Source organism: Corvus brachyrhynchos, unplaced genomic scaffold, assembly GCF_000691975.1.
Source record: "Corvus brachyrhynchos isolate BGI_N302 unplaced genomic scaffold, ASM69197v1 scaffold10, whole genome shotgun sequence".
NCBI classification, from domain to species: domain Eukaryota; kingdom Metazoa; phylum Chordata; class Aves; order Passeriformes; family Corvidae; genus Corvus; species Corvus brachyrhynchos.
Genome location: NW_008236180.1, coordinates 9348644 through 9356344, shown reverse-complemented (window position 1 = coordinate 9356344; position 7701 = coordinate 9348644). Strand labels below are relative to the sequence as shown.

Genomic DNA, 7701 nt, shown 5'->3' with positions numbered 1-7701 from the left:
ATGGGTGCATTAGCTGCACGGTTTTTGAGCTGCAGATCATCCAAAATACATGAATACATCGTGGCCTTTGGGAAGGGCTGGATTCACAGAGCATTTAAATGAGGTTTTCTCAGAGATGGCATGAAGATATTTTCGCACTCCGGGGGGAATAATGCAGATCTGTCGAAGTTCCCTGTACCAGCAGAGCTCTCTCTCTCTGGAACACGCTACAGAATGAGAAGAGCTTCATATGCAAAAAATTGAGTTTTAAAGCTTTGCTCAGCTTTTTCTTTAAATTATTATTAATTTATTTTTGAAGTGCAGCTGATGATGTGAGCGGCCTGTGAGCATCCTTGCACGTCCCAGGATGCCAGGATTGGTCAGCTCGGAGCCATCTCACCTGATTTATGCACAAATTAGTCACGGATGCAAATGAGATGTGCAATATTTGTACACTTTCTCAAACCTTGGTCTTAATGACTCACCTTCCAAAACAAAACTAATGATGTTGAAGAGCAGTATGCAAATATTTGCTCTTTGACAATGACATCTCCAAGAAGCAGCCAAGGCTCCTGTATCATTAGTAAGTCCAATCAACTTACTCAGAGTAAACAGCTTAAGTTCAGCCAGCTCAGTCTCTTCTCCTCTTCACAATTAACTTTGAATTACTTTTACATTTTTCAACTGTGTTCAGTATCCAACGTTTATTTTGAGTCATGGCCAGATTTATGAAGGTATTTTTGTCCACAGGAGCTGGACACATTCGCTGCTCAGGCGCCTCTCCAAAACTCACCAAGTGCCTCCTAAGTGCATCTGACCCTCATTTTTGGTCTTTCTGGTGGACAGAGCCTCCTTTTGTTTGTGGTCTCTGCACTTTTGGACACTGAGACGATTTCTTAGATTGAAGGGACTAAATCACCTGGCTTTATTTTTACTCCAACTAGGCTGCATTTAGATACTATATCCATATTTAAAATCTGCTTTCCATAAATGTTATGCAACATTCCCTTAAAAATTGCTGTTTCAGTTAACATTTCTGCCCATAAATCAGTCACTGGAATATTCAGAGAAAGCAAATATGAAAGGGGTGTGAACACAGCTGAAGGCTATTCAATGTTTTATTCAAGGGAGTTTGCATGGAAAATATTTTGAGGTATTTGCTTAGTTCTAATCATTACCATGGGACACCCTGGAAATCCAATAGTGACAGAAGTGCCAAAACTTGAAAGCAATTAAGGGTGTTTGAAGAAAGAAATTTTCATTTTCTGTTTGCACTGAAGTTTTGGTGCAGGAAGGAGGCAGCCCAGCCAAGCCAAATTCCACAATTCTCGCAGCATCCAGCAGTTTGGAGGGCCATGGATCTACCCTAAGCTCTTGGAGACCTTCTGTGACTATGGGGAGCTTTTTCTTTCTTTTCTGTCAATATTTTTAGCCAGGAATTTGGCCACTGCTGAGCTCCAGGCTGTTTCCATTTCCCAGGACATACCACAGGCAACAAAAGTGTGTTGGGATTGTTTTCCTGGAGGGAAAGCTCCATGTTCTGCGTTTGTCTGCAGCCAGGAGAGCAGAGCAGGGGAGCATCAAGGACGGGCTGGATGTGGCAGTCAGAGCTCTGGGCTGGGGACAAGGTGGGCATCGGGCACAGGCTGGGCTCGATGGGCTGGGAGGGCTGGCAGGGCTTTTCCTCAGCGATTCTGGGACGTCTGAGCTGGTGCTGAAGCAGCTCAAGTCCTAAGAACAAAACACCAGTCAATTTGTCATGGTCAAATTCAGCCCAGGCACAGCCTCCGAGAGGTCAGGCACCTTTAGAACACGCAGATTTTCAGGCTGCTGATGGATTAAAATGTATTGAACCTATGCAGGCCTTATTTCCCATTTAATGGGAGTCCAGGGAGCCGATTCCATCGGGGACTCGTTCCATAATTTGATAAATGGAGCCTTCAACAGTTGGCTCCAACCTTGCCGTGGTGCCAGGGCTGTGCCAGCCTTCCCTGACTGGATTTTAGCAGCCAGAGCTGAGATGTGAGGAGGGTTTTCGTGCTTGCAAAGTTCAGCACGGAGCCAGGGCTGAGCACTAGCCCTTCCCTTACTCTGCATTCCAAGGGTTCTTTGTCTGGGCTGCGTGTTCAGAGAGATAATGACAAGGAGACCTCGTGGAAGTGCGGTGCCCTCCTCCTCTCCTGCGATAAGGCACAAGATAATAGAGACATCGCATCTGAAACACATTCAGCCGAATTTTGGAAGGCCAAAATATGAAGGCATTTCATACATTAGGCTGGATGGATGAACTCTCGGAGCGTAAAAGAGCGCCAAGAACTCCACGGGGTGGGTTTTCCCTTCAGGACTCGGCACTTAGCAGCTATTCAATTACTGGTTCAAGATAATAAAGCACGAATGCAACAGCTACTTTACACTATACTTCATCTTTCAGTTCCTCATGAATACAGAACTGCAGTGCTGATCACAGAAGCATCACACAGCTCCGTCCTAACATCCACGGCCTCAAAAAGCTGTTTCTGTGCGGTGGTTTCAGCTGAGTTTGAACACATGGACTTGGACATGGCATGGAAGAAACCCCATTGTTTCCTTTAGGAACGGGACCCTCATCAGTCCATAAAGCATCGGAGTGGGGGTGTTGTGGGATGTGCCCTCCAGACTGTGTCTGGGTTATTATTAAAACAATAACAACCAGATGACAAAGGGTAACCCTGCATAAAAACCAGGCAGGAACGTAGGGCACAATACACAAGCAGAAAATATGAAATCAACACGAAAGCTACATCACATTTCTCACAGAAACTGCCTGGTCCCCATTCTGCCATCAGTTGTGGGGTAAAATGACTTCACACATTGTAATTGAGGGCGTAATGGAACCAATTTTCTATAATCATCTATACATCCCCAAAGCAAACCCCGAGCTACCCCAGGAACACATTCCCATTAACTGTCTCCAGGCTCCACTTCAGTCACAGAACTTTTCATTCCAATGTTTACTTTATAGTGGTGCCATTAGGAAATATTAGAAATGTTAACATTTTAATATAATGAGGCAGATGCAACTTGGTTTTTTTCTTGCAATATCAACTCTCTGGAAGTTATGAAAACATGACATTTTGCAATAAGCAAGCAAAAAACCCCAACCAACAAACCCAAATAAATGAAAAGAGGCAATTTAGATGCAAATACACCAAATATGAGGTGCTGCTCTGCTGAGCCCCTGGACAAACTTTGATACTTCTTGAGGGAGGAGGTTGGGGACCAAGCTACACTGTGGTCCAGGGAAGGAGGAGAGCATGTCTCTTCTCATTTAAAATGTTCATTTTAGATATTTAGATGCTGAAGTCAACAAGGTGCTTCAGCACATGCCTGAATATCTGCCCAGCCAGTTCCCTCAGTGCCATAAAACAACGTTTGATAATTTGCACAATGCTTGAGAGACAACTGGTGATTTGTAATCCGTAAATCCAATGAACTTTTGACACCTCCCGTTGCCTGGGTGAGGCGAGACATCCATTCCGCTCCTGATGGGGGAAAGTTGAGGCACAGTATGATTTGTTTTCCTGATGTAAATGTGGCACAGAGCTATATTTTGTGAATGGCTGATGGATCTAATGAAAGCATTATCCCTTCACCACAATACAAAGTATAATGAGATGAAACACTGGGAGGTGTTTAGGCACTCACAAACACAGGTAGGAACTCATAAAAATCCTTTTAAGCAGCTACTGGCAGACTTAGGCACTAATATTTTAAATATCTTGTTGATCAGCCATGAGAGTGGCAGGAATTGGTCCTTTTCCCTCCAACACTGAGGAAAATCAGGGCTCAGAGAAATTCAGAGAATGCTGAATCATGCAAGATGCAAGGAAGCAAAACTCTGGAAATTTCTTGTAAAGGTATTTTTTTTCTCCCGTGGGGAAAATTCAGAATTTAAAATTCTGACTCCATGTGGAAATCTGGCAATTTCAGTCAGGCATTAGTTGGGAAAGTTTTTTAGGTCAGCTTGGGATTGTGGATAAGGGAGGAATGAGTAACACAGCCTCTGAGTAGCTAAAGCCCTTGTGGCTCTGGGATGTTAAGAGAGCAGACTCAGCCTTATATATCTTATTTAATCAAAGAATATATAACTTCATCAGAGCTGGCTTCAACTTTCAAGTAGAAATAAACCACTTCTATAACTAGAAATTATTAGATACATCCCAGCTTTTTTTGCCTTTCTGGATTTGCAGCTGAAGGAAGAGAACAAAAGGAAGAAAAAATCTAAAAGAGAGAAGCCACAGCAGAATCAAAAACCCAGCAATAGGTAAAATAATTAGCTATTTATAAGTAAATCCTCTTTTTACTTCCGACAAAATGCAAACCTCATCTCAGTTTGGGAACGTTTCCCTAGGAGGGGCTGGCTCTTTTCCAGGGAAAACCTGGAATCATAAGCTCTGAAGTCATTCCTGGGCTCAGCTTGGCTGAAGGGCTGAGAGCACAAGGCAACTGTGACAGGTCAGCTCGTCCAGGGAAAACCAAGGCTCTGTATGGCTCATTCCAGGGCCTGGGAATGGGCACTCGTTGGTGCTTGGCATTGAAGGCACCCTCAGTTTTATGCCCTGGTGTTCAGGAAAAACCAGCAGCCTGAGCCTGTATACACTGTATACAGCTAATATCTGATATATATAGCTAACATCTAGTGTATAACCTAATTTCTCTCTCTAGATAATAGCTATTGAATAGATATTGCTAATACAGCCTCAAACAGAGCTAATGCACCAGCACAACCCACACCAGTGCACGGCTGAGCTGCACAGGGGAATTTAGACTGGTTTCTCTTGTCAGCAGCACCTGTGTGTACCCAAAGGGCACCAACGTTACCAATCCCTAACCCAAATCCTCTGGAAAGGGAGCATTATCTAATGGAGGGGTGGCAATCCCTCCCCTTGGATCTGGTTTCAAGCAAACCTTCCAATAAAGGTGAGGCTGTCCCTGCCTGCAGCCAGCTCTCCCAGCCTCTCCAGAGCAGGTTCTGGTGTATCTGAGCTCTACAAGACATCTGAATTGAAGGGCATCGTGTTCCACTCCCAGAGCTTGTGAGCCCACAGTGCCACAGCCAAGGACACCCATCAATACCTGGGGCTCATCCCCTGCACGTGCACCCCCAGATATCTGAGTAAGACAGAGATAAACAGTAAAGGTTTCCAGAGATCCAGGGGGGGATATCTGGTGGTCTAAAGTCTGGTTTCTGTCCTCAGTCCAGAGCTGGGATTATTGAAATAATCCTTGAGATGACCCCAGCTGTCAAAAATCAAATCAGATTTATAAAATGCTTTTGGTTCTAGAGGAAAGGTGCTGTAGGAATAGAAGGTGTTATTATTATTATTATTATTACTATTACTATAATAAGACAAGCTCCCCATGTCCCTTGGTGATAATGCAGCTCTCTGGGAGGGATAAACTATGGAGCCAACGTGATCCAGATTATTGCCTCATAAAATGGGACACCTGCCCTATTATCCCTTAAATAATAAGTACATAAAACAAATTTGACTGTAATAATAAAACATAATGGTGAAATATTTATGGGTAATTTTTCAATGCAGCACACGAGGATTAAGCCATGCAATTTCTGTTGGCTTTTACAAGAGTTGCTCGGGCGAGTCCTCCCGGTGAGGTCCCACAGAAACTGTCCTGTAACGTGTCTGGAGGAGCATAAGAGGGGGTGGTAAAATGAGAGGGGGATTTTAAACCGTGATAAACAAGCACAGAACCCATGCTTGCCCTCAGCAGGCAGAGAGGGAAGGCATGCTTCAAGCCATCCGTGGGTATTGGTGAGGAAAACACTGCAGTCCGGTCCCTCCTCCCTCCCAGGTGTGGGCAGATAACACAGCTGGGCAGGAATCAAGCAGAGCAAAGGGTTAATTGGGGCAGCCCAGGAGCTGGGGCCACCTCCCATCACAGCAGCCACCACAGAAACCCCACAGAACCTCCAAATGCAAACTGGGCTTAGATCTGTTTGCAGATAAACAGCACTGACCCCTTAATACGACAAATGAACAAATAACATAGAGAATTACTTCAGGGACCCCATCAAATTACATCTTTTACATCTCAGAATTTCTCACTTACCTCTCACCTTCACTAAATTCTTGTAACTGAAAAAGCCACAGGGAGAAAAGAAAAGAAAAAAAATCACATTTTCTGACTGTTCATTTGGCAAACAGTACAGATAAACAGGTTCCATAATTTCTTTCATACAGTTATTTCCATATTCATTTCCCTACTCTTCTGTGGGATGACTACTGATAGAGCAACAAAGAGAAAAAAAAAATTAAAATAAGGAAATGTATTTCAAAGCAAGAGAATTTATGAAAGGCATCTGAGGCAGCAGAACCTCTAACCTGCGAGTACTTTCAATGTAGTTTAGATTTTAAGTTGTCAGGGTCACATTCTCAGTTTTTGAAAAGCACTCACGTCTGGCTCCTGAGACAGAGCCTGATTTAGTCTTTTATAGGCACATAGTACATGCTCTAATTAACCCAACTTAATTTTTGAGCACAGTCCCAATGTCTAATAGCCATGATGCAATATTTAGCAGATTATATTACTTATTATTTTATAAGCCACCAGATAAAAATAAAGAGAATATCTGAACTGCATCTTTCTTCAGCACTGTCTTCCAAATAATCGGATTATTTTGATTTGCCTTTTTTTGAAGCACAGTGAAGTTATTTATTGCTGGTGCCTTTCCAAGCCAAAGGAAACACCTGGTATTTTCCATGGGTGTTCCTGGCTGTGGGGCTGTGGGGCAGCCCTGGGTGTTTGGGTGAGCGGAGCAGCCCCACCGCCCACTCCAGGGCTCTGCCCACACCCCCCCTAAAATCCCTGCCTGCAGTCCCAGGCATTTTGGCAGTGTCTCTGCAGGTACACGGCTCCAACCCAGCCAATTTTCCGCCAGCAGAGCCAGGGCAGACACACCCCCCTCGCGTGTGCGTGTGAAAATCTCTCCCTGCCGCCTTTCCTGTGTGCTGCCTCCCTGCTTGAAGAGTTTCTGTGTTTTCTCTTTGTATCATTCTGGCTCCGAGTACTAAAAGCCACATCCTGTTATGTTTGGTTGCTAGGTGGAGAAATGTTATCATGGGCTTCAGCAATAATTTATCCATAGAGCTAGAGGAGCTGTCATGTACTTCTGACAGTGAGCTGCAGCACTTTATCAGCTTGCCTGTAAATCAACCGTGTGTGGGTGAAGATGCCAGCAATGTTTGATCTCTCTCAGACACTCTAATAATCTGCTTTTGTCTGATTGATTCCTTCACATCACCAAGCACATTGCAACCGAGAGTGGAGTGCCCTCTGTTTATCTCCGTTGGTCATCTGCTGGAGGGCAACAGGGCAGAAAATGCTGTTCTCGCCGAGATGTAAGAGTTTTTTGGAATTAGGGGCTTTACATCATATCCTGGAGCAGGTTTAGTCCAGTAAATCAATGATAGCAGAATTGAATGCACCATAAATACCTCAAACCGTATCTCTTACAAGAATGTAAGAGTAATTCATAGAAACAGGAAAGGTAACTTTGCTGAGAAGAATTACGACCCCTACAAGCCGGAGACATGCAGGTCTTTTATGGCCTGTGTTTACATCTCCCCTCTTGAACTTCGGGGAGAAATGCTCTGCACTGGCATTTGGTTCCAGGCACTTCAGAGAGAATGTTGAGCAGAGCAGGACGCTGTCAGAATTGAT

At 44.2% G+C, this 7701-nt stretch overlaps 1 long non-coding RNA gene across 1 annotated transcript in view; it reads right to left on the bottom strand.

Annotated features, from left to right (window-relative positions):
* Nucleotides 1-6477, bottom strand: part of LOC108447116 — a 21891-nt gene extending 15414 nt beyond the window's left edge. Inside the window, exon 1 of the long non-coding RNA XR_001862513.1 lies at nucleotides 6091-6477. This is a non-coding gene — a long non-coding RNA (uncharacterized LOC108447116). The remainder of the gene's footprint in view (nucleotides 1-6090) is intronic.
* Between the last annotated feature and the right edge of the window lie 1224 nt (nucleotides 6478-7701).